This window comes from Numida meleagris, chromosome 2 (genome assembly GCF_002078875.1).
Source record: "Numida meleagris isolate 19003 breed g44 Domestic line chromosome 2, NumMel1.0, whole genome shotgun sequence".
Taxonomy (NCBI): Eukaryota; Metazoa; Chordata; class Aves; order Galliformes; family Numididae; genus Numida; species Numida meleagris.
In genome coordinates this window covers 146,204,466-146,231,348 of record NC_034410.1, presented here as the reverse complement: position 1 = coordinate 146,231,348, position 26,883 = coordinate 146,204,466, and the positions used below count along the sequence as shown (strand labels likewise).

Below are 26,883 nucleotides of genomic sequence, written 5' to 3'. Positions count from 1 at the left end.
TAACTCTAACAACCCACCATGTCTTCCCTAGTTAAGCTGTGGGCTCTTTTTGTTTGCCATTACTGCTTTGTATATGCTGTTTTTTGCTGTCCCCTATGTGCAGGCTGATTATCAGGGTTCATGACTTCTCATTCTTTTTGAATATTGCCTGGCCAGCAGGGGTAAAACAGGCCAGGGCAATTTCATAGAATCATAGAATCATAGAATGGTCTGGGTTGAAAAGGACCTCAAAGATCATCGAGTCTCAACCCCCCTGCCAAGTGCAGGGTCGCCAACCACTAGACCAAGCTGCCCAGAGCCACATCCAGTCTGGCCTTGAATGCCTCCAGGGACGGGGCATTCACAACCTCCCTGGGCAACCTGTTCCAGTGCATCACCACCCTCTGTGTGAAAAACTTCCTCCTAATATCTAACCTAAATCTCTCCTGTCTCAGCTTAAAACCATTCCCCCTTGTCCTATCGCTATCCACCCTCACAAACAATCGATCCCCCTCCTGTTTATACACTCCCTTCAAGTATCGGAAGGCCACAATGAGGTCTCCCCGGAGCCTTCTCTTCTCCAAACTAAACAAGCCCAGTTCCCTCAACCTTTCCTCATAGGAGAGGTGCTCCAGCCCTCTGATCTTCTTGGTTGCCCTCCTCTGAACTCTTTCCAAGAGCTCCACGTCCTTCTTGTGCTGGGGGCCCCAGGCCTGGACACAGTACTCCAGATGGGGCCTCACAAGAGCCGAGTAGAGGGAGACCACCACCTCCCTCTCCCTGCTGACCACTCCTCTTTTAAAGAGCCGATTTCAAGAGGTGGTATATGCTTACATGCATTGCTAACATCTCACAAAGTTTCCCTGATCCAAAATATTGTACTGAAAACACCATGAGTCTTCTGCTGTCCAAAACACTCAGGATATAGAAATGGAAAAGAGAAAAAACTATGGATTTTTGATTATGTTTTATCCCCCTCAGGCTCATCCCTGACGTGATATTTCACATTTTCCTAAAAGGATCAAGACTGAGAGGTTAGAGATGGAGTAATATTTTTTGGGGATGGTCCCATGATAACTAATGATATTCCGCCATTTATTTGTGCGCAGTGTGTGGGTTATCAGAAAGGTTATCACAGATTATTTTTTTTCCCACAAATTATTTTTTTTAAGAACAAACAAGACCTTTGTTCGAGGGAACACAGATCTCCAAAGCCATTTGAGTTACTCCACATTTAGATTTGTGTGATCCAAAGCAATGATAAACCATACTCCAAGTAATCTGTTCACGGATATCTGTGATTAAGACTAGTCTGCATTAGAATCATAGAATCATTACAATTGGAAAAAGATCTTTAAGGTCATCTAGGCTGTCAACCCATCACCACCATCACCACTCATAGAATCATTAAGGTTGGAAAAGACTCCAAGGTCACCAAGTCCAACCCCAACCAATCCCCATCATGCCCACTCAACCATGGCCCTCAGTTCTGTGTCTCCACGTTTCCTAAACTCCTCCAGGGATGGTGACTACTGCATTCCTGGGCAGCCTGTTCATCTCCTTCTAAGAAGAAATTTTTCCTAATATCCAACCAGTGATTGACAGAATGACTTCCTTCTGGAAAATATAAGCATCTCCTTCCCCAAAGAAAAAGTATATTTAAGAGAATACACTATAAACCTTGCATAGGATAAAAATTCAGATACCTGCAGTGTAAGTGAAAAGCATTTGTATTTGATCACAAAACATTACTGCTATAAGTGCTCTCTGACATGCTGTTGTAATGCACTTAAGGGCTTCAAATCTCCAAATCTTGTTACTCACATCTCCTGGGCTCCATTACCCCAAGTTTACCAACATAAAATCTGGAATCATGGGAGCTGGTGACTGAATTAGCTGATGGTTTCTTCAGTGTCCTCGTCTGCAGGAGCATCTGGTGATGATTTCTGTTTGCACATGGCTTGTTGCTAGAATTAGGCTTATTGTGATTTATGTAAACACAGCATTGAGATTGTTTGCCAGCTAGTGTAGAGAAATGGCTAATCAGTTTTGCTTCAGGAAACAGACCTCGGGGAGGCCTGGAATCTCCTTGTTTCCTCCTATCTTTGAGGTCTGCAAACAACACAGTTCATAGAGTGATTGCATCTGCACTAGGCAAAATCCAGGCTAGCATTTGCCAGGGTCAGCATGGGTCCATTGACTGGCAAATACCAGTGCACATTTATCACACACAGGTGAGTTGAATAAGCTTTGAATTAATGAACTGGGCTTGGATGCATAAGCCTGAGTTCTGCCTGGAGAAGGGCTAAGAACTAACTGATGTAGCACAATCTACTTAAGATGTCTCCATATCTATGTTTGTTTGGCTTTTTCCCCACAAAATTCTAATTTTATCCAAGTTACTTCATTACTGGAGGTCTCAGTTTGCCCATCAGTTTCACATCAAGATACAGTGGCTTGCTACCTAAAGCTGTGAGATACCCTCCACAAGCACCCAGGTACTGAAATCTATAGACAGAAAGTACTATCACCTGGCAACATGATGCTTATCACTTTTAAATTGAAGGTGATAATAAAGAAAATAAAGCAAAACTAAGCTGGAGATGATAGTGATCTTTTCTATAGATCTCCCTGTGCCATCACTCCCTCCTCTCCATCTTTCCTCCCTGCTACAGCTGCAACCACAGAGATTTATGGATGCGTGCAATCTAATTTGCTTTGTGTTTCGTCTGGAGAAATACACAGCTGTACGGAGCTACTTTGTCAAGAAAATGTCGCGTTGCACTTAATTGCCTGATAAAGAATGACAAGTCAGAAACAATACAGATAACATGCTCAAGGATTTGTGTTGGTCCTTTCTTTCAATATATAATTTAAATTTGCCAGGGTTTGGGTTTATAGCAGAGACAGTCAATGCATAATTCTCAGTAATAAATGTTCACCTGAAAAACTGCCCACTGAAAGACTTTCGCTTTTGCATGCATTCCCTTCAAATCATATGATAATTATTTGAGTAGACTTTTTTTGCTTAAACATCTGCTTTGTGTTTTGACAAGTGAGAAGAAGTATACATAAAAATTAATTTGAGCTGTAGTCAATTGATTAATGGGTTTAGTAAAATTACTTTATTCCCTTCCCCTTCATTCCAGAGCTGTTGTTCCACAGTGTTTAAAGATCACTGAAGTCTGCAAAAGCATTTGGCTCCTATGGAAGACAGTTCAATAATTTTCTATAAGAAGTTTCAATTTGAAATCAGCCAATTTTCCCTCCATGTCACCAATAAGAGGACTGAAAACTGAAGATTTCAGGGTTCACTTGAGCCCATTAACATTGGTTACACAATATTAATTCTCCTGCCCAGTTCTGAGACCACAACTGGTCAGTGTCACGCCCGTGACCATCCTCATGCTTCAGCCCACGAGCCAACTACCTGAATTTAAGTTAAGACAAACCAAGCACAAAGCTTCAAATGTACATTTCTGGGAACAAACAGAACATGTTAAACCCTCCACAAGAATATTTCAGTACCATGTTTGGGGGACTTAAAATAATCTGTTACCACTTTTCTATCTCTAGGTGTCTGCATACAATCTGTGCTGTAATTTGTAGGGCACTGAATACAGCAAACATTACCTCTCAGGTTGACAGCTGCTGGGAGAAATGCACAGGGGAAGAAACACTTTATGCATGTGACTTTTCATAGCCTTCTTCTTGAATCTGTGATTATCACTCGGAAGGGGGAGGTGTCCATTTGTCCTACCATAGGTTTTCTATCTGCCTGGGAGCAGAGTGAGTTACCTTCAGTACTGGAATTCTCCTTGTCCTTGTTCTTATCACAGTAGTTTTGTAAATCCTACTATTCTCTCAGTCTCATCAACAAAGGCAGGGCATTATTTCTTCTTTTCTCCATTTTACTTTCATCCAACCACTTCCTAGCAATGAGGAATGTCCTATTATTCTCATTCCATCATAATTAGTAATTATTACAGTGCGAACACCAGTAACTCCTCAGGGCCAATATCCAGTTTGATTTTTTGCAGTTCATGTGGACATCCGTAAAGAAAGACTGGGAGTCATAATGGGAGTAATCATTTCTGGTTTCTAGGCAAATCATTTCTTCCTGCAGTGCTGTTTTCTGCTACACATACACCAATTTCTGGGTTCCCACATTTGGAAACAGTAAACAGTAAACTGGGAGGAGGACCTGTTTGAGTAACTCCCCAGGTATTTTCATTAGTTAGCTGGTAGAGCACTACTCTCATGGGAAGTGCCAGTAGAGTTTTGCTGTGTTTTTAGTTCTTTGGAAATTCAGAAGTAAAGCTAATTCTTCCATTTTTGGACAAATTGGCAGACAGCAGTCAAAACAGAGAGAGAGTTAGTGGCCTTGAGGTCTCCTCCAGACCAATGCTGATTCCACTTTAGTCAACACAGCTTGTACCAGAAGATCCCTTTCCTTACACAGACTTCTATCAGTCACCTCTAGAAAAATTTTACCTCCTGCCCCAAATCCCACCTTCTGTGACATGACAAAATATCAGTGTTCAGATTTCATTAGCAATGGTACAGCTGGGAAGGTTTGAAGAAAGATGAATGGACAGGTGTTCTTTTTTTTCCCCAGTTTAAAGACAAGTTTGTCTCCTTAACAGCAAGGCAGACATTGCACAAATCCCATCCTGCACAGTAATAAACAACTGAACTCGTACCTCAGGTGAAAGCTTAGAATCATAGCATCATAGAATCAGTAAGGTTGGAAAAGACCACTAAGATCTTCTAGTACAGCTATCAGCCCCATGCCCAGCATGCCCAGTAAACCATGTCTCTCAGTGCCACACCTCCATGATTCTTGAACACTTCCAGGAATGATGACTCTATCACCTCCTTGGGCAGCCTGTTCCAGTGCCTGGCCAATCTTTTGGAGAAGAATTCTTTCTTAATATCCTACCTGAATCTCCCTTGGCACCATTTAAGGCCTTTACATCTTATCCTATCATTGGTTACCTGGGAGAAGAGGCCACCCCTCAAGGTTGCTTTTTTAAAGTCATGGTTTTGGGCCTCAAGTTCTGTCCTCTTTCACAGAATCACAGACTGGTTGAGGCTGGAAGGGACGCTGGGTCCATCTGGTCCTGTTCGAGTACAGCCACTCAGAGCTGTGCCTAATCCCACATCCAGGTGGGTTCGGAGATCCCCAAGAGCAGCCCACAGCCTCTCTCTGGTCCCAGTGCCAGTTCCAGCACCCACTCAGCAGAGAAATGCTTTCTGATGGGGAGGGGCAGCTTCTGGGCTCCAGTTTGTCCCACATCTCCATGCCCTGTCTGTGTTGTACAAGCCACACCTGAAACCTGCAAAACTAAGGAAAAACTGCTGCTGAAGCCCGGGATTGAACCAGGGACCTTTAGATCTTCAGTCTAACGCTCTCCCAGCTGAGCTACTTCAGCCCTCCTCTGCTAGACACCCTTACATGACCCCACTGTAAATAACCTTCAGAGCTTTACAGTTCAGTATACTGTTTGCTAAGTAAAGCATGAGCATCACCTTCTCAGATTTTCTGTGGGTCCTTCTCATCTCTTCGGCATCTGATCTCCTCTGTTGCCCTCTAGAAGAGGATGAATATGAGAGAATGGCAAGCAACAGCTCCAGTGCTTCGTGCCATTTCATGACAGCACAAGCAAGAAACCAAAGCATGTGCTTCAGCTGTGAAAGTGGGGTGAAGAACACTGACAGATCTTTCTCACCTGTCCTCACTCTCCTCCCGTCTCTTGGAATCCTGTCATTTACTCCAAAAACATTTGCTTGGAGCTTTTCTCCTCCTTCTAACACCTGCCTGAACTCAGGTGGAGCTGAGGGGAAATCCAGATGCACTGACCTAAAGTCAAAGTTTAGGTAGTTGCACTTTTGTACTAGTGCACAGAGGACCATGCACAGAGAATTTCAATATCATGTTAAAAGCGAGTTTAGAAAATCATACAAACTTTTAGCCATGATGTCCCTACAAAGTCTCACCACCTGTGCATTAAAGACAAGTAGTAATGAAGAAATTAATAAGAACAGTTGAGTAGTGGAAGGTAGCTGTAGAATTTGGGCCTGGCAGATGTGTTCATTTCCTTGCTCTGAGCAGATCTGCAGCACGACTTGAAGAAAGTCGTGGAGCTCTTGGAACGAGTTCAGAGGAGGGTGACTAAGATGATCAGAGGGCTGGAGCACCTCTCCTATGAGGAAAGGTTGAGGGAACTGGGCTTGTTCAGTTTGGAGAAGAGAAGGCTCCGGGGAGACCTCATTGTGGTCTTCCAATACTTGAAGGGAGCGTATAAACAGGAGGGGGATCGATTGTTTGTGAGGGTGGATAGTGATAGGACAAGGGGGAATGGTTTTAAGCTGAGACAGGGGAGATTTAGGTTAGATATTAGGAGGAAGTTTTTCACACAGAGGGTGGTGATGCACTGGAACAGGTTGCCCAGGGAGGTTGTGGATGCCCCGTCCCTGGAGGCATTCAAGGCCAGACTGGACGTGGCTCTGGGCAGCCTGGTCTAGTGGTTGGCGACCCTGCACTTGGCAGGGGGGTTGAGACTCGATGATCTTTGAGGTCCTTTTCAACCCAAGCCATTCTATGATTCTATGAAAGTCATCTTTTTTGCCTTCATGTCTTTTATGTTATCCCAATTCAAGGCTCTGAGCAAAGAAGAGCAGTTTTCATTAACTCCTGGAAATGGGGTTTCTATCCACATATTCACTTATGTACTTCACACTACAACCAACACCATTCCCTTCCGGCTGAATCTAACTGCTTTTGATAACGTCTAGAAGGACACAGTCTCTTTCTCTGAATAAAGCAAGTAATGGAGACTCCATCTCTTCCCTTGATGTTTTACAAGGCTCATGGTTTAACAAGGTTTTAGTTCCAGGGAAAATGTATCAGTCAGCACTCCCACACACTAATTCCTGCAATGTTCCCCATCAGAAGAAAGAAAAAAGGACCTGCTGAAGGAAATATCTGTCTGTAATAATTAGGTCACTTTTTTCTCATGTTAGTGTGATAAAGAATCAAGTACTTGTGATCATACACCACAGGACATTTTATACAGTCTTTAAAACCACATTCTTGACTCACTGTTGATTTTTTATTTTTTTGGTCTATTTTTTGTCTTTTTTTGTGTGTGTGTGTTTGTGCCTGTGTTTATTTTTGATGGTTTTTTCTCTTTTTTTTTTCTTATTAAATTCTTTAAACATTTTGCCAATTCGACACACAATCCCAGCAGAGAGAAGACTAACATCAGACATCCCTGTAGAAGAGTCCCTTTCACATAGTCATCATTTCTTCACATCTCTAGGGTTCACCTAGGACTTACTGACATGACTATGGAGTATTGGCTGTTGTCCCATTCTAGCTTTCAGTCCTTTGCAAAAGGAGTCCCTTCTCCAAAGCTCTTCCTTCCATATGCATAGTTTCCATCTTTTGCTTCCAATGACCCACATTTTTCATTTTGTTGTACAACATATCTAAATACCTCTCAGTTTCCCTGCCTCTCCTGTAATAAGGACTTTACCACCTCCTCAGTCTTTGCATCATTCATACATTTTACCATCAGTAAATTCATACCTGCTTCTAGCAACCTGCTGAGAGTAACGTCATGCTTGGAAGCAATCCTTTCAGAACCTATTGGGAACTTTTTGCCTTTTCCATTCATTAATAATTATCCATCAGCAAATACTTGAGATTTGTGTTAGGTGTGTTTTAATCTATTTTATTGCTCTTATTATGTGTTAATCACAACATGAGTGCAAAAAGTTGTCTGTCCTCAAAGGTTAGAAGGGATTGCTTAGGAAAAAATGCTTAGGGAAAGTAGTGTGATAGTGGGTTGGAGCATTTTATTCAGCTGTGGGAAACATCAGTCAAGGGAAATGCCTGTGGGAGTAGAGGTACACTGAATGCATAATAGCTGACATTTTCAATATTGCAGGAATTGTTTACAATGGGTTTTATGCAGTTCCATTTGTTTGCCTCAGAAAACTGTTCTTTCTTGAAGCTGGGGATTAATACTTACATAAAAAGGCTTTGCAGATACATACGTCCATGAATATTGACTTTGCATGATGTTTTGTCAAGGACCAAACTGAACTCTGGCATGTGTTTCTAGGTTCGCCCCAACAAAACACATTTTGGAGAGAGCCAAAGTGAAACATCAGCAGAGTAGTATGAGACCTGCTAATGGTGCTGCTATGAAAATGTCGTCTGAATCTCTTTCACAACCTGCAGTGCTATAACCACAGAGTAAATAAAACTGGTGGGAAAAGGTAAACGCTGTTAACTCCATCTAAGGATATGGTTAGAACAACATATTGCTGCAGGAGGAATGCTGGATGAAGGAATGTAATCTTTAGAAGCAGCAAATAAAGATAAATGTAGTTTTCCGTTTACTTTTCATTAACAAAAGAACAAGGTGCATTTTCAAAAGCCTATGATAGCAGGCAGATGAACAAATGAAAATGATTCTGTGATCCAGAGCTTTGTGGAATGTAAGAGAAATTTCCCTTTAATACAGAATAGTGTCTGTTACCATAACAAAGACAGTAGCATAGTGACATACCATTGAAAACATGATTGGAGAAAATCAATATATTGAGTAATACCACCCCTCTCATCTATGTGACATTGTAACGGTGACGGGAAATTCCTCACTATACGTTTAATCCAGTCAAATTACTTAAGATTTTTGCAGGGTTAAAGTCAGAGAAATACAGGCAAGGTATTGTCTCCAGGAGAAGACTTTAATTGACAGGAAATTATACAATTATAGAAGCTTTTGAATTGTTAGCTACAGTCTGATGGACGAGTGGAAGAAAAGAAGGTTACCAGGAGTAGTCAACATGGATTCACTAAAAGCAAATCATGCTTGTCCAATCTGTCAGCCTTATATGATGTCTTGACTATTTGGGTAGATGTGAGGAGAGCAGTGGATATTGTGCATCTTGACTTCAGCAAGGCGTTTGACACTGTTCGGTGAAGAGAAACCTGATGAGGTTAAACAAGGGCAAGTGTGGATTCTTGCACCTGAAGAGGAATAACCACAAGCATTGGTATAGGTTAGGGGCTGACCTGATGGAAAGAAGTTCTGCAGAGGAAGACCTGGCTGTCCTGGCGGACAACAGGTTGCCTGTGAGCTAGCAGTGTGACCTTGTGGCCAAGAGGGCCAAGGATATCATAGGGTGCATTAAATAGACCATGGCCAGAAGGTTGAGGGAGGTGATCCTTCCCCTCTACCCTGTCCTGGGGAGATCACATGTGGAGACTGTGTCCATTTCTGTGCTCCTTTGTTCAAGAATGGCAGGGAACTACTGGAGAGAGTCCAGCAGAGGGCCACAAAGATGATGAGGGGCCTGGAGCACCTCCAGTACTAGGAAAAGCTTAGAGACCTCAGGCTGCTCAGCCTGAAGAAAAGGAGACTGAGAGGGGATCTGATCAATGCTTATGAATATCTAAGGGGTGGTAGTCAGATGGATGTTGTCAGGCTCTTTTCAGTGGTGCCCAGCATCAGGATAAGGGGCAATGTGCACAAACTGGAACACAGGAAGTTCAATATGAAGATGAGGAAAGACATCTTTACTTTGAGAGTTACAGAGTCCTGGAACAGAAGCTGCCCAGAGAAGTTGTGGAGTCTTCTTCTCTAGAGATATTCACAGAATCATATAATCTTAGAATCACCAAGGTTGGAAAAGACCTCCAAGATCATCTAGTCCAACCATGCACCTACCACCAATATTTCCCCACTAATCCATGTCCCTTAGTACAACATCTAAATGTTTCAAAGCCTGCCTGGATGCTTTCCCGTGTAATCTACTCTAAGGAACATGCTTTACTGATACCAAGAACTTAGTTTTGCATTTGCAAAATTGAATTATGAATTTAAGTGCCTTTCTGGGCATTGTTAAGTATGAGATCTCTTTCTCATTGTTTAGTGTGGATTAACACAAGTCATTCTAGATAGTGACTTGTGTAAATCTTTCCATCATGTATTAGTGACCCACTTGTCGTGGATTAATTGGACCAATGAAAAAAGATCTGTGTATCCCATAGTCTCACACTTTTTTTGCCAGACCATTTGCCAGACCATTTTTGTCTGTCCCCTTGCATGAGTAGAACTAACAAGAGAATGTCATTTCTCTTGGCTTTGTGATATCAATAGCCCAGATAGTGGCTACTCTCAATTCCTTTGAAGATCACTTAGTTTGCCTCTGTCTTAAACAAACATTTTGGGCTGTGGATCTTGAATGGACAAATGCACCTTTCTGAAAGCCTCGATGCATCTACAAATTTTCAATTCATTCTCTAGGAGTTTGCTGTTAATCACTAGAAACAAATGAATCACAGAATCATTTAAGTTGGAAGGGACCTTTAAAAGTCATGTACTCCAACTCCCCTCCAATGAACAGGGACACCTACAGCTAGATCAGGTTGCTCAGAGCCCCTGACTTTCCAGCCTGACTTTCAGTGTCTCCAGGGAACTGGACATTAAGAAAAAAAAAGCCTTTGCATGATCAGCAATAGCTCTCCAGCAAATGAAGAAGATCCAAGCTCCTCAACAGATTTAATATAACAAGAGCTAGAACTGGTAAATGGTGCTGGATATTGAGTGAGGGGGGAAAAAGCTGTTCTTGGGAGTTATTTTGGAGGGTGAAGATAAATAAAGGTCAGTAATTTTTTTTTTCTTGGCAGTACATTGCATTTTTCAGATGTGAAATCTCCTTTCTGAATCCTCTTATCCTGCTCCATCCTGAAACACAACCAGCCACAGGCCACCTGATGTCAGCTCTTGTTTAGTCCACAGGAGCCTTTTCTGGATGCTACTAGGACTGGGACCAGAGCAACATTGGGATGTCGGTAGATGTAGGCAGGACTGAACTTCCTTTTTGACCTTTCAGCTGGGGAGGTGTTTTTTCCTTTACAAAAAGTCAGCCGTGCCTCACAGGGCCTTTCCACCTGTAACAACACTGCCATTTTGAATGTTGCCTGCACCTCCAGGCAATTTTTAGAAACTCTTATTAGTAAGAAGTGCACATTAATACAATGTTACTGCGGTGTTTAGGAAAGTTCTTTGAGTGCTCTCTCAGCGCCCCTGATGAAAGCTGTGTTGCTAGGCTGCACCAGTTCCAATTTTTTTCTTGCTCTTTATTGGCTTTGCTGATGATTTTTTGTATTTGTGGCTTTTGTTGGTTTGTTTCTTTTGCATTTTTTTTTCCTAGCCACGTGCTCCATTCCAAGCTATTAATACATATTTTTTGGCTGTTGTTAGTGCCATAGAACAGTTCAATTCAGTTAAAGGGTTGTAAGGACTCATGTACTTTTTTTCAAGTGTCCTTGTAAATAGTTTCATATGTTCTCAGGATGAATATTAATTTTCCCAGAGTAGTTTAGGATCAACGTATTTCTGGAAGACAATAGGCTTCTTCCGTTCTGCGGGATCTGCTTATGGTGTCATATGTACACATTGCAATTAGGGAAGATTTTGCAGGGTGACTGGTAGTATAAACAGCAATACCTTCAAATGCAAGTTTCCCTTTTACACTCCTCCAAAAGACATATGTAACTTCAAGTACATCCCACAGGGTGCATGATATGGAATGAACTTCACTGATGTTAGGAAGAAATTCTTTACTGTGAAGGTGGTGAGACATTGGAACAGGTTGCCCTGTGAGGCACAATGGAATGGCCCCTTCCTGGAAGCATTCAAGGCCTGGCTGGATGGGGCTTTGAGCAACTTGGTCTAGAGGGAGGTGCCTCTGCCTATAGAAGGGGATTGGAACTAGATGATCTTAAAGGTCCCTTCCAACCCAAAGTATTCTATGATGGTGATCATGATATTCTTGAACCAGCACTGAAGTCTGGGAAGAGGTTACAGGCATGGTCACTCTGCCTCATGCAATGACATTAGCATTTGGAGAAGATGTCACTTTTCATTTGAGATGAGACACTTGACTGCACACCAGTATTTAGGATGATCTGGTTGAAATAAAGGGAGTCTGTTTTAACCATATTTGTAATTCTAGTTTTCCACTGAGGAAAGGGATAAAATGAACCTATCAAACTTCATAGTCAGGTAGGATCCTGTTAGATCCACGTCAGCTTAGACATGATATTTGTGCCAGCTCAAGCCTAAATTCCACTGCTACATAGGTGCTGAACTCCTAAAGGTCCTGTGTCATACTTTCTAGCCCCACATGGACATCTTGGGCCCCTAACATCTCTGGGCAACTGTGTGGATAACTGAATCACACTGCTAGAAGTTGCTCAGGTTAGATGTAAGTGTCCTACCTTATGGAGTGGAATATAGTTATGATCTTAACACAGACTCACACAAGGGCTTTCTTTGGTTGAAATAAGCTAGTCTTTCTACCTCAACTCCAGTTGATATCTGGACAGTTCTAGGGAAAGCATCTTTATTACAGAGCAAAACAAAAATGAACACACCTGACCATGCTTTTCCTCCAGTGCAGTGAATTTCTATGGAGAGACCATTCAACATCAGTGATACTGAGTGTTCCAGAATAGCTGCATCAATAGTGCTTTAAGAGCTGGTGGATATTAAGAATTAGAATCTTCCTCTTGTTAATACTGGGGAAACTTGTGCACTGGAAATCAGTCACTGATAAGTGCTGCTTATCACAATCTTCCAGTCAACCACAGCTTCATGAATTGCTCCGGTACTCCAAAATTCTGAATCCTGGTTCCCTTCCCCTCCTTCCACATCTCTCCTGGGCCTTGTAGACACAGTAAGGCAGAGCAGGAGGTATCAGGAAGACCAAATCTTTGGTGGAGTGATAATTACTAGTGTTGGCAGGCAAACTAAGGACTTGTTTTATGGTGTGACCTTCACTGATTCAGCTCACTGATTTGGCTGAATGGTCAGGTGAAACTGCAATGTAATTAGCTTTAATTGAAGGTGAAAAAATAATTGTAAACGTTAAGCTTAGGCAAACCCAAGCTATATGCCTGCAAGAGCTCATCTTCTTTTGCTTGTAGATCCAGGAGAATCAACTGATTTAAGCGTCTCCTTATGCTTTCAGCTGTGAGCCATCTTTTCATGTGATACATTCACATGCCAGTGAGTCTGGAAGGGTCACTTATGACAAATGGGGTTTAATCCCCAGGTTCAACCATGGCTGCTACCAGGTCCCATTTCCTTATGAGGAACCAAGAAACAAGGACTAAGCGTGAGTCTCTTGAGCTCATTTACTCTGCGTGTCTGCGCATTTTAAAATAAATTTCTGTGTGACTTGTGCTCTTCTGGTCATTTTCCCTTAACTGAGTAGAGTACTATCCCCTCTCATAATTTTAATGAGCCTCCTAATGGCTTGTGCTTTCCTTAAAGCTCTTGATCTTGGACTCATATTATTTCTGTGGTAATCAGTACTTTCCCACATAATATCCTCCCATAACTGCCAGAATAGTCTTTCCAATATGATCTGCTTGCATTCAAATTGGTCAGAAATAAAAATGAAAAAAAGACATGGAGTTTCTGGTCATATGAATTCAGTTCTGTGTGACAGTAGCTGAATGAGGCCTGACTCCATTGCAGTAATAACTCTCAGTCCTGAAGAGCTCTTCCTCTTGTTGGAGGTCTACAAACAGATTTGAACAGCCCAGGAGAGGGATTGCTTTCACTCATGCAGCATTCAGTTTTCCATTTTTTTTTTTTTGGCTTGTGAATGTAGAATTGCATTTGATTTCATTCACTTGAAAATCTTGCTCTTTTAAATGAAGTTCTGTTCAAAAGCAGATGAAAGATCCTGCGAGATATCTGTTCTTAGCTGTGAGCAATTTTATTGAAAGATCAGAGAAGAGACATGACATAAAGAATCACAGAATCATTTAAGTTGGAAAAGACCACTAGGTCACATTGAGCAAAGAAGAATTGTCTTGAGCCACAGGTCGCTCCAAAAGTAATGCCTCATATTTATTTCCATGGAAACAACAGATAGAAAGAGCACGATAACACACTTGATGGAGCAAATCTCATCTACAAAACAGTATTTTTCCACAAATTTGCCACCATTAGTTACGCATTTTTGCCAAGTGATGAACAAGAGCCTGCATGTCACACTAGTAAAAATCTGCACCAGTGGAAGTAAATCACTGTTGCTGTTGCCACTGCTGAAACACGCCATCCACCAACCTCACTGTGCTCACACCCACTGTTTGGTCTCCATAAACATTCAGCAAGCATCAATAAATGTCAATGGTTGCCATTTTTTTCTGCACATGGGAATTCAATGACAAATCTTTGCTTCATCCGTACTTTCATGTCAATGCCATTTTGTCAGACTGCCCCTCTGTTACCATCTGTCACAGGACAACAAAATGGAATGGAATACTGGCTGGAAGGTTCAGTCTCTACTGTCATACCACCAACATCTGCCTCTGACATCGTGGGCCAACATCACAAAATAGGAACCATTACTTTCAAAGCAGCCCTCATAAATATATAATATAGTTAATGTACAAAAGTAAGAAAACTAATTTTTTATTTTGGATATTTTTTATTAAAACATATAAAAAAGAGAGCAACAAAAACAGGAAAGTAGTGGGATATGTGACTTTCTTTTCATGAAACCAATGCATCCATCTGGCTCGATGGTAATGGCTGCAATTCGTAGTGAGTTTTCAAGGTGTTCAGCAAAGATTTTGTATGAAATTTTGTTCTTCCTGTACTTGATCCTTCAAAATAGTTGTTCACAAATATACGTACTGCCAAAAAGTGATGATATGAATAAGGCGTGACTGTGAAGGGAGGGATATTACTCTCTGATAAGAGAGAGCTTATATAGGTCTGGTAAAGAGACATAATCAAACTTTTGATTGGAACTCTATACATTCCGCATGAAAATTCACAGGTGATGTATTTATGTCAACTTAAAATGGAATTGCAAATATACAAAAAACATTGTTTTTATTTTAGTAATCTTGAAACATTCTCAAATTCCTTTACCAAAATGGAAATCATGGCTGCATATTTTTTACTGTTCACTGGACTGTGTTTAGCCAATGTATCAAAATGCATGAACTTATTTGCCATAACTTGAGTTGGCACTGCAGTGCGCCCCGTGTACTGGTTTCAGCCCAGATAGGGTTCATAGAACACCATTGTTCAGTTGGTGCTAAGGAACTGGGCTGGGCCGCAGGTTGGACATGCCTGACTAAGGTCATCCAGTTCAACCATCAAGACTAAGGACATATTCCTTGCATGAAATATAGTATAAAGATATTAAGGACTTGTGTCCAGCCTGCTGAAAAGAGGGACCACAACATGACAAGAATGCAGATAGATGATTGAGACTTGGTCTTTTATGTGTGGTTGTACACTGCCCAAAGCAGAAGCTGGGAAAAAGAGACCACTCTTGAATTAAGTCATAGCATCCAGGACTGGCACAGGCAACTCCTTCCTTATTGCAAATGCAGCTTGGGAAAAGCATCAGACATGGAAGCTGTGATTTCATCCTGAATATTGGTGTCTCCTAGGTTTGTGGAATTTACATCAGGACTTGTGTCTAAGTGGGAACTGAGCACCAGGCAAAAGTTAGCTGAGATGATGAGAAGAGATCCCTCCTCAGACTTGAAGCATGAGCAGAGAAAAGTGTGACAAACTTGCCCACAAAACTGTTTTCCAGTCAAAGCGCTCTAGGGAAATAAATAACTCTCAAGCCTGGTTAATGTTTCCCTGAAAGAGAGAGGCATTTAGGAGGGAGCAAGCTTTGTAACAATGAAATGTCAATGGTGACGTTAAAGGGGAAACAAATGCTCCCAATCGATGCTCTGAGAAGAGAGCTGCAATAGATCTAAAGAGCACAGCTCTGTGTCTGCAGAGGGATTTCCCACCCCCCCGCCTTTGCCTCCTTTGCTGTTCATCATATTTTATTCTGGGTATGGTCTGCAGAGACAGCCTGCTAAAAGTCGAGAGACATAAAGATCTCACAGGTTTGTTTATGCCTCATGTAATGCCATATTCACTGTCAAGCGCGGGTTTTATGGCTTCTCTGAGGCAAGATTCTGGTTCCTTCAAGGATGCCAGGGGCCACAATTACTGCCCTTTGGACCCTGAGATGCTGATAGGCTGATGGATGAACTGTAAGAGGAAAATGACTCATCTCAACAAGTTATTACCATAGGATCCTATTTATACAATCCTATTATTACTTCTGTAAAAGAACCTGTGAAAACAGCAGAAGTGAGGTAGAAATGGAGAACTGTTAGACAGAATTATTGAAATATTAAGGCTGGAAAAGACCATCAGCCCATCACCACCATGCCCACTAACCATGTACATCAGTGCCCCAACTACCCTGGAAGTACTAGAGCAAAGTCAGGCTTTCACAGGGCCAAAAATACCTCGGTGTGCTCTTGGTTTCTTTTTCTTTTCTTTTTTCCCTGAGAGCCCAGATCTTCTTCTGACAAGATTCTGGATGTCCCACCAAGATCTACAGTGTAGGAACAATCTTTGAACATCTGGACCTACTCAAGATTGTTTCTAGGAGGAATAATGAGTGACTATCTCTCTAGCTCTGTTCCTTAACTGTTGGTAACCTCTGCTATAAAGCTACATTACTTATAGTCCTGGAGTTCTCTGAGCCAAGAACTGTTTCCTATAGTCTACTGTGAGGTTATTAAAATCACATGGATGCACACAACGACCAGAGCTTCGGGGCTTGCAAGCCCTAGTCCAAGAATGGATGCCTTGGTAAGTAAGGTCTATTACAGAGCAGAGCAAGCAACAGTTTAATCACGTAGTCCATAAGATCTACATTTTTGTGGACAGGGTTTGATTCTTAAAGAAGCTCTAAGTGAGGAAATCCCAAGTTTTCAGTCATCTGCTGTATTTAAGTTTTGTTCAAGCACAAAACTACTTGTCACTTCAGGGACTGAACTCGGAGTTTCCCACATGATTGCTGAGCACGTGCTGACCCCAGGCTGTGGGCTACTCTAAACCACAGCCTTGTGATTGCTATTGTGAGCTGCCTCACTGATCATGAGCAATTATTTTCCCAGTACTGCGAGGACTTGAAGCCCCATCCCACCCATGAGGTTAACTGGGGAGAGTATAGCTTAAGGGCTGTTCATTTATTATTGATATCAAGTGGAAGTACAAAGTAATTAAGAGAGATGGAGGCAGTTGGCTCCCTGCTGTTCTGTGCTGAGTGTTTCTGCCATGGCCAGAAATTCCACTTTTTCCAAAATTTTTTGCTCTATGCCCCTGCTAACCTCTGGCTCACTCCCACCAGATCCTTCCTGCTGTGCACCCTCCATCCAGCTGGCTAAGGAACATGAACTGCTGTGGCCAGCAACCCAGCTGGAATGATATTACAAGTACAGTAGCCACACAGCCTTTATGTCTCTGACTAGATTTTCAAAGTACACATGGCAGGGAAAAACTACTCAGCTCACGTTAAACCAACTCTGAACTGAAGCAGTTTATTGAGTTATTAATGACACATAATTACCTGACAATAAGACAACCTTGCAATCAAGATTGATATCAGCAATATAACAGACAAATTGCAAAAACACATATAAAAATAGCAATAAGCTCTGTAAGATCTTTTCCTAATTTTGTGTATTTCATACTCAAAATGCCTGAGGGATGGAATGCCATCCAGAGAGACTAAGATAGGCTTGAGCAGTGGACCTAGAAGAACTTCATGAGGTTCAACAGAGCCAAAGGCAAGGTCTTGCACCTGAGTCGTGGCAATCCACACTATCAATACAAGCTGGGCTATGTAAGGATAGAGATCAGCCCTGCTAAAAAGGACTTGAGGGCACTCGTGGATGGCAAGCTGGACACGAGCCAGCAATGTGCCCTCATAGATGAGAAAGTCAACTGTATCCTGAGCTGCATGAAAAGAAACATAGCCAGCAGATCGAGGGAGGTGATCCTGCCCCTCTTGCACTGATGAAGCCTCACCTGAAGTGCAGTAGCCATATGGGGAATCCTCAGTGCAGGAGAGACATAGGCCTGCTGGAGCGTGTCCAGAGGAGGGCCAAAAAAGATCCCAGGGATGGTACATCTCCCTTCAAGGACAAAGTGAGAGAGCTGGGGCTGTTCAGCCTGGAGAAGGGAAGGCTCCAAGGAGATCTAATAGAGGCCTTACAGTACCTAAAGGGGGGCTATAAGAAAGAAGGGGACAGACTCTTCAGCATGGTCTGTTGTGACAGGACAAGGGGAAATGGTTTCATGCTAAAAGAGGGGAGAATTAGACTGAATATAAGGAAGATGTTTTTTACAATAAAGGTGATTACGGCACTGGCACAGGTTGCCCAGAGATGTGGTGGAATGAATGTCCTTGAAGACATTCCAGGTCAGGCTGGATGGGGCTCTGAGGAACCTTACCTATCTGTAGGTGTCTCTGTTCATTGTAGAGGAGTTGGAGTAGATGACCTTTAAGGGTCCTTTCCAACTCAAATGATTTTATTCTAGCCTATGATTCTTTAGGCAGTAGCAGTGAAGGTTCCACATACAGGTTTTTTGGGGACGAGGAATTGGTGTTATTGTAAGACAGAATGGGGAGAGAGAATACTCAAGGAGAACATCTGTAAAGAAAGAAGTTACAAGGACACAAGTCTGCCAAGGTCCATGTGTCCCACTGTGCTGTGGGCTGTTGCAAAGTCAGGATGCACTCTTGGGTGAACAGTATGTGGGTTAGGCACTGCAAAATCATATTCCACCAGCCAGCCTCTCATGCATGTGCTTCCCATGAGATCAACTGGAGTACTCTTTGGTGTGATATCAGTGTATGGCTAAGACTTGTATCTGCAAAGCTGTAGTTTCAGCTGCCAGTGTTGGGAGCAGCTGAAGACCGAGCCTCAGGAGAAGAAGAAAGCTATCTTAGATATTGTATCCACAGCGTAGAAGTATCTGATAGGATTAACTGTGTGCATCTACCTACATGTGAGGCTGCTTCCCCGTGTCCTTTATAGGCAGACTTTGGCAGCTGAGTCAGTAGAGGTAGAATGAAATTAATTTCTTCCAGAAACGAGCAGTAAGAATGTTATATTCTGATGCATGATGACTTAGCACATTCCTTGAGAGTGGAAAGGATGGAAATTCTAGCTACTCCAAGCCTCCTGAAATGGAAAGTAACTCCTGTCCGAAGCTGGGATAATACTAATACTCTTGGAAGTTCAAAACACTGCACGAGTCTCACACACTTAGTTTTGCAGTCAAGTGCTTCTAGGCTCAGAGAAAGCTGTTACAGACCACAGCCCCAGCCCTAGTCCTTTCTCTGCCATCACCACTCTCCCAAGGCTGTAGCAGAACTGGCAAAGAACAATTCCTCCAATAAAACTCTGTTTTATGGGTATGCTGCTTTGCTTCTACCCACCCACTTAGCACACTTTGTCAAAACCAAACTATTAAAAAGCAAAATTAAAAACATGACTTCCAAATTAAATAGTAAAGCTGGAGCCAATTGGGTGGTTAGTGATTATGAAATTTTTATGACTGTGACATTGACATGACTGAGGAAGATAGGGAGGGGAGGGAAACAAGAGTACTTGGAGGATGGCCTGAGCTCTCCATTTTATTAAATGCATCATAGAATCAGTACAAGGAGAGTGTAGATACTTGGTTTATTCATCAAAGAAGGAATAAGGAGCAGTCACACACATTTCAGTACACATGCTGCCAATCAAAGGAAAGACCTAGGGCAGTAAGAGACCAAATTTGAATGGTTTCCAGCTTGTATTACAACTTTGGAAACTGTATGTAATAGATGAACAATCTTTTTTCTTGCTTCCATCTCTACATTTGTACAGGTGACAAACTGGAAAACACTTTCTTGGGTTAAATAAACCCCAAACAATTAATTCTTCTGTTGAAACAAGCCTTCATCTTGGGTTGAGTAAAACAGTTATTCAATCTGGATCAAAAGCTTTTTGCCTCAAAATAGTTTGTTGTTAGGGGCTACGTTTCTAAATTAAATATTACATTTGAAGAAAGACAAAATACCTCATTGTTGCTGACATCTCTCTTTTCAGCTGAAGAAGTCCGCTCTTAAATGGACCTGAAGAGTTTTGGTCCAACAGTCTCAAAGTGAAAAAGTACTTAAGGAAATATTTTGCTGTGCATTAATACCAATGTGATGTCTTCTCTTGGGCTTACGCCACTGTCAATCTGCTACTATCAGTGAAGATGCTAATGGTACGCTTTTTCTGTGTACCTAAACATAGACTAGAATCTACAGTAACACTAGATTGGAGGTAAAAGCAGTAGTTCCTACACACAGGTTTTTACTTTGGAGTAAGAGAAATTGGAGAAATTAGAGAAGCACCCTATACTGTACTTGTAGTTGCATCTTTTTAGTTCCCAGCCTTCTCTTCCATTTACTAATCAAATGAACCAGGAATTATCCTACAACACTAAGATACTATGGAAATGAATACTCAGCATGCGTCAAAATGCATATAGGTGGATGAGCAAATTCAAACTTACCTAGGATTGCAACCAAACCTCAAAATGTATAAAGGATTGTGATCCCCCAACAAGGGAGACTTTTTCAGGGTAATTAGAGTTAAAAAGCAAAAAGTTTCTCCAAAAGTGGGGTAAGCCTTAAGCTATTCTGATCTCTTGTTAACTCATTGCAAAGATCCTTTGCTATTCATTACCACATGGGCTTGAAGTATCTGTTATTCTGGAAGTGTCATGTGCTGTAATCTACTTTTACCAGGAGTTTAGAGAGACCTAGATCATTAAGCAATGATGGATTTTATATATATAAAAAAAGCCATATCTCACATCATTAACATTTAAGTTGCCATTCTGCGTTTTATTTCCCCTAAATAAAATGATTTGAAAACCTGTAACAACTGGGATCGGCTGCATTGAAGCCTCACCAAGCTTGATAAGGAAAAAAATGTGAGAGGAAGGTTCAGAAAGACTATCAAGGAATTCATTCAAGGGAGCGTGAAAGGAAATACACCATCTTTAGAAACCAATTGCACAACACTTTGTGACACCAGATTTCTTCATTCACAGCAAAGATGAAGCTCTGCCACACTGGAGGTCACATACCCAGAAGAAGATGGAGACACACAAGAACCACGGAGCACAGACTTTGCTCACACAAACTTGATGAAGATCAGGTAACTCTCAACAGAAAATCATACAGTTATTGAGGTCAGAAGAAACTTCGGAGGTATCTGGTCAAACCCCACATCTAAAGTACAACTAACTTGGAAGTTAGAACCAAACTCAAAAATAGTAAATATTGCTTAGGGACTTGTCTAGTAAAGTTTCATCTCCAAAGATGAGAATCTCACATTTTTTTTCTACTATTTCAATATTTTATCAGCCCCAGTTTTATATTTATTTCTCTAAAGTATAATCGTATTTTCTGATTATTCATTCTATGCCTCTGCACCTCATCCTGTTACACGAGAAAACCTTTGTCTTCTGTACGCTTTCATGTTTAATAGCAATAAGAAGTGCCCTCTAACTTGTCTTCTCCAGACTGAACAAAGCCAGATCTCACAACATTTCCCAAAGGATATAATTGCTCTGGAATTATTTGCAGGATAATGACCTTAAGATGTGCTGAGAAGGTTTGGATTGCATATTGGGAAAAATTTCTTCTCAGAAAGAGTAGTGTGGTATTGGAACAGGCTGCCCAGGGCAGTGGTGGAGTCACCATCTCTGGAGGTGTTCAGGAAATGGGGAGATGTGGCACTGAAGGACGTGGTTTAGTGGACACGGTGGGAGTGTGTTAGTGGTTGGACTTGATGATCTCGGAGGCCTTCTCCAACCTTAATGATTCTATGATTCTATTCTACTTGGCCACTGAAGAAGGAGATTATAGAAATACTGAGGATATTTGGCTGTAGGTCTGAAAAGATGGGGAAAAAAAAAAACAACTATGTAACTTTCCATTCTATTTCATTTTTTATCTTCTGGTTAAGAGTATCATGTTGTTGTTCCTCCTGCTTGTTCAGCATTAGCTATACAAAGCACTACCAGGTGACTTACACTACGAAGAAACCTGAATTTTAAGTGCCTGCCCTGGGTACTTTCAATATTTGAACCACCAGGTTCCAAAAGATCTTCAGTGAACTTCACATATTCGGAATCAAGAGTAGAAACTGGCTCTACTCTGCATTGCAGAAACTGCCTTAAGATTGGATCTAAGATCAAATTCACATCAGCTGATGTATATATATCTTGTGGGAGAAAAAGGGACATTGCCAACCTCTTTTCAGTGGTCTGTGGGGACAGGACAAGGGGAAATGGCCATAAACTGGAGCATAGAAAGTTCCACACCAATATGTGGAAGAACTTCTTCACAGTGAGGGTGATGGAGCACTGGAACAGGCTGCCCAGGGAGGCTGTGGATTCTCCTTCTCTGGAGATGTTCAAGACCTGCCTGAACATCTACCTGTGCAGCCTGCTGTAGGGAGCCTGATTTGCAGGGGGCTTGGACTTGATGATCTCTAGAGAGGTCCCTTCCAACCCCTACAATTCTGTGATCCTGTGATTCACAGGGGTATTTTTATGGCAATTTAAATCATTCGTATTCACAATTGGTTTTAGACACAGGTAACCTCTCCTTCCTGACTAGTACCTGAAGGGTCTAGAAGGTTTAGAAGTCTTTGATCAAGCAAGCAAACTGCTCTCCAATCAGGAAGTCTTGAAATCCCTACCTGAGGGTCATGCTTTTTTTTCTCTTTTTTCTTTTTTTTTTTCTAAGAAATTCAGGAAATAGTAACTGGAAGCTAAAACAAGAGCAGAAACAATGTGTAATTTTTTATTTTTTTTTCAGAGAAGATAATTAGCTACCAGATCCACAGGAGAAAATAAACTTTCCACCCAGAAATCTCTAAGCAAGAATAGGTTTTTGAAAGATCACGTTTTGTTCTTGTTTCTCTGTTCTATAAGAGACAGAAATTATTGTATGAGACATGATTTATGTATAGAGATGATCTTGATCATCACTAGTGCCCTATCTGGATTTCAGCCACCTTGCCTGATTGTTATCTTGAAATAATCACTGCTCACCCAGTTACTTCAGTGTCAACCACTCAAAAGCAAAGCTCTCTCAGAACATGAGATTAGAATTCCGTGGGAGATATGACCCTGCAGGAGAGACCTTACAGGCTATCTTGTAGCCTTCATTTCATCTTACATTTCACTTAGCAGCTAGGGATGTTTTAGTGAAATGAAAGTTCAATTAATCTGTGGGCAAAATAACTTATCCAGCCTGTCTGAAATATAAAACAAGAAAGCAAGAGCAAAGGAGGTAGGTTCTGTTATATGAGTTTGTTCTGCCCTCCAGAATATAAGTTGCTCAAACTGCATTTCAGACAAGTTGCTTTAACATTTTAAAAGCATGCTCAAGAAGGCTACTTTGCAATTAATAACGAAACTGCAATGATATTCCAGTGTCAACTTTTAAATAATTACAAGATAGCAGAACATTGGGAAAATTAACTACAGTTCCTGAGGCTGCTGCGGCCCTGAGGACTAATAGAGTGCAATTATCAGAAGGTAAATATTCACACAGACTTATACTATGCTCACAAGGAAAACATGAAGGCAACTGGACTTGGAGAGCATTCAGAATGACAAGAAAGCCTGGTGATTTGATGAAAGCAAAAGTGGATTTACTGGGGAGCAGAACAGTGTAATCCACCATCCCGTTTCACATCAGCAACACCCAAGGGGCATGTGCTGCTGGTCAAGGGGCAAACATGGAGTCCACCCATCCCTCTGATGTATCATAGAATCATTAAGGTTCTAAAAGACTTCTAAGAATTACAAATATCAATAAAAAAGTCCAATGGTCAACCCATCCCCACTGTGCCCACTTAAGCCATGTCCCTAAATGCCACATCATTCTGGTAAACCCCCAGAGACGGTGACTCCACCACTGGGTAGCCTGTTCCAATGAATTACCTCTCTTTCTGTGAAGAAAATTTTCCTAATATCAAAAGTAAACCTCCCCTGAACTCTGAGCTGAGTTCAGATGTTGTTAACACATTTTCTTACTGGTTCTACCACATCTACACTACCTCAGGAACAAACTGATCTTTTAATAGTGAAAAAGCTTCCCAGAAATGAATTTCCCCTAGGAATGTGATGAAGTGATTTGTCTTAGTATTAATGAAGGGTCAATATAAAAGAATTTCTTCTTATATAATTTTCCCTTCATTATTGTCAATTTTTCAACAACTGTGTTTTGTAATGTCATCTTCAGAAGACACCTATCCCTTTCTGCCTTTCAAAAATGGAAGCAGAGGCATTCAGACTGTGTCTGCATGGCATAGCATAGCAGAAACATTTCTGGAGGCGGCAATGTCTTTGCCGTGTTTTTGATTTTCCTTTGCATGACAAAATGTCAAAAACATTATCCTGGAATTTATTTAAACATTGGTTCAACATATGGTTAAGACACTAGGTGAGCCATGGAAACTAGGATGGACTTCTGCATCCAACACTACATTGAGTTTGAAAGACTAAGAGCTGAAGTTTCATGTAGATAAATATTTGATAGGTTTCATGTTGTTCAGACATCTAAGTGGTCCAATCCAAGAAGTCTAATGGAAATTCAATCCCATGAAAATTCAGTGCCCTTTTTGGGCCATGTGGGTAGCAGTGCTGATGAAGACATCAAGAAAGAAAGGGAGAGTCCTCTAGAGATGCTGAGCACCTTCTTCTCACCAATATGTTGAAAGGGAGAATAATTGTACCCTTTCCAGATAGGGAAGCAGTAGACAGAAGTTCTCCAAGATGAGTTTATAGATGCTGCAAACCAAACTGTTGTAGACTGTAGATATTGAGAAGGGCACATTAGGGAAGAACAGTTGTTTGTGCTACTCCACTATAAGGAGTTCATGACAAGTGATGTGAGGGAAACTCAGGTTTTGGGGATATCACAGATCTAAAGCTCTGAATGCGATGCAGTTCCTCTGGTTAGCTGGGTCTGTCATTTAATAGATCATAGAATCACAGTCATACAATAATTCAAGATGGAAGCGACCCATAAGGATCATTAAGTCCAAAGAACTTCCAAGCATCTGACCTTGTTTTGGGGGACTGCAGAGTGAATTTCCCAAAAGGATGTAGATCAGAGTGCCTTGGCCAGTTTAACACTGAAATGTCCACACCTGGTTGTCTCCAGTGACATCTCTGTCATTATTCCTACCAAATATTTTTTTATCAAATCACTCTCTCTGATATCCTAGGCCCTTGTAACCATGTTTGCTGTGCTGACCTCCAGTCACTTTTAACTTTCCCTATAAAGGCACCAACCTATCTGCCTGCTGAACAGATCTTTCCTCTTGGAAAAAAATGATTTGGTGCTAAAGTTTTTACCCTCTGCCATCACAAAGATTTCAAATTTCCTCCCTGTGCACCCCTGTGACCACAAAATCAATAGGAATGAAAATAAACAAGATTTTTTAAAAAATTTTTCTTTAATATATTTATCCCCTTAAGTATGCTAACCTGAGAGGCAGTAGAATGTATTTTGTGTGTGCTTATTAGACACTGAATCAAGCTGGAGAAAGGGAAAAATCAATTGATCATCTGACCTAAATTGCAATTGACTTCAGTCTATTATCATGGTGTATCTACAATTATTCCAGATTGCTTACTCCCTTGAGGGCTCTATATCAAAGAAAAGACTTCTACAACTTGCCCAGACTGTCTCCTCATCTTGATTTCTGCTGACAAGCATTGATAAGCTTTCTGGGTACTTTCTCAGAGCAGCCTGTTGGCTTCTTGCCTCCTCATTCCTTTTGAAGGGCATGTGCACATCTTTAAGGATAAGAGTTTTTTGGGTAGAGAATTCTGACATGCATTTATATATTTTAACTTGCATTGAGAATAAGGGGACTTTCATTGTAAATTCTGCACAGCCCATCTGATCCCAGGGGCTTTGTAGGCAATTGATATTGTTCCTGTTTTCATTATCCTTCACGTTCTCATTGCAAGTGTTATTTGCTTTTCCATAAGCAGAATTTGATAGTTAAAATGATTTCTGGTCTTGTACCACACAGACTCATTTATCTTCATCTTAATATGTAATCTGTGATATATTCTCAAATGTTAATATTCACATCTATTTTTGATACTCATAAATAATCACAGCCTACTTCATCCTAGTACTAAACAACAACCGCACTGCACTTCACTCTCTCAAAACTCTTTTAAGATATCTGTGATGCCATTAACGCTCAAAAAAACCCAGAACCCACCTTTGTTATAAGGAAGAATTTTCGTTATGTAGGGACATATATTCAAAATGGATTCAATTTAACACACGGACAATCATGCTAAACTGAACTATTCTATTCTACTCTGCTCCTATTCTACTCCACTCTACTCTACTCTACTCTATTCTATTCTGTTCTGTTCTGTTCTATTCTATTCTATTCTATTCTATTCTATTCTATTCTATTCTATTCTATTCTATTCTATTCTATTCTATTCTATTCCGTTCCATTCCGTTCCATTCCGTTCCATTCTACCCTATCCTATTCTCTCGGTCCTTTACAAATGTGTAGACCAAGATATTTCTACCATCATCTACTAGAAACCAAGATCACAAACTGTACTATCAGAAAATGATTTCACTAAAGGCCAAAATCCAGATCACATTATGTGACAACACTGATGGATAGAGGGACAGAATTAGGAAAGTAGAAAGCATGAATTAATAGTATTTTAAAATGCTACAGAGAATATCACTATGACTGGTCATAACATCTTTTCCAACTGAGATTGTTTTCCAGTGAATTACCTCTTGTTAGTCAGGCTTCACTGAAATCTTCATGGTTAAAAGGAAGTTAAAAATTAATGCCTGTTAGTTGTTAAGTCTTTAAGTGCTTTTAAACTCCAATGGCAGTTCATCACGACACGTACAGCAGGATAC

The 26,883-nt window shown here is 41.1% G+C and overlaps 1 long non-coding RNA gene and 1 other non-coding gene across 8 annotated transcripts in view; both read right to left on the bottom strand.

Moving 5' to 3' along the window:
• The window catches only part of LOC110394294, a 156,204-nt gene that overhangs the window by 41,754 nt on the left and 87,567 nt on the right, over window positions 1–26,883 (bottom strand). The window lies entirely within an intron of this gene.
• On the bottom strand, window positions 5,342–5,414 carry TRNAF-GAA. Its single transcript has one exon. It is a non-coding gene; the product is annotated as a tRNA-Phe (tRNA).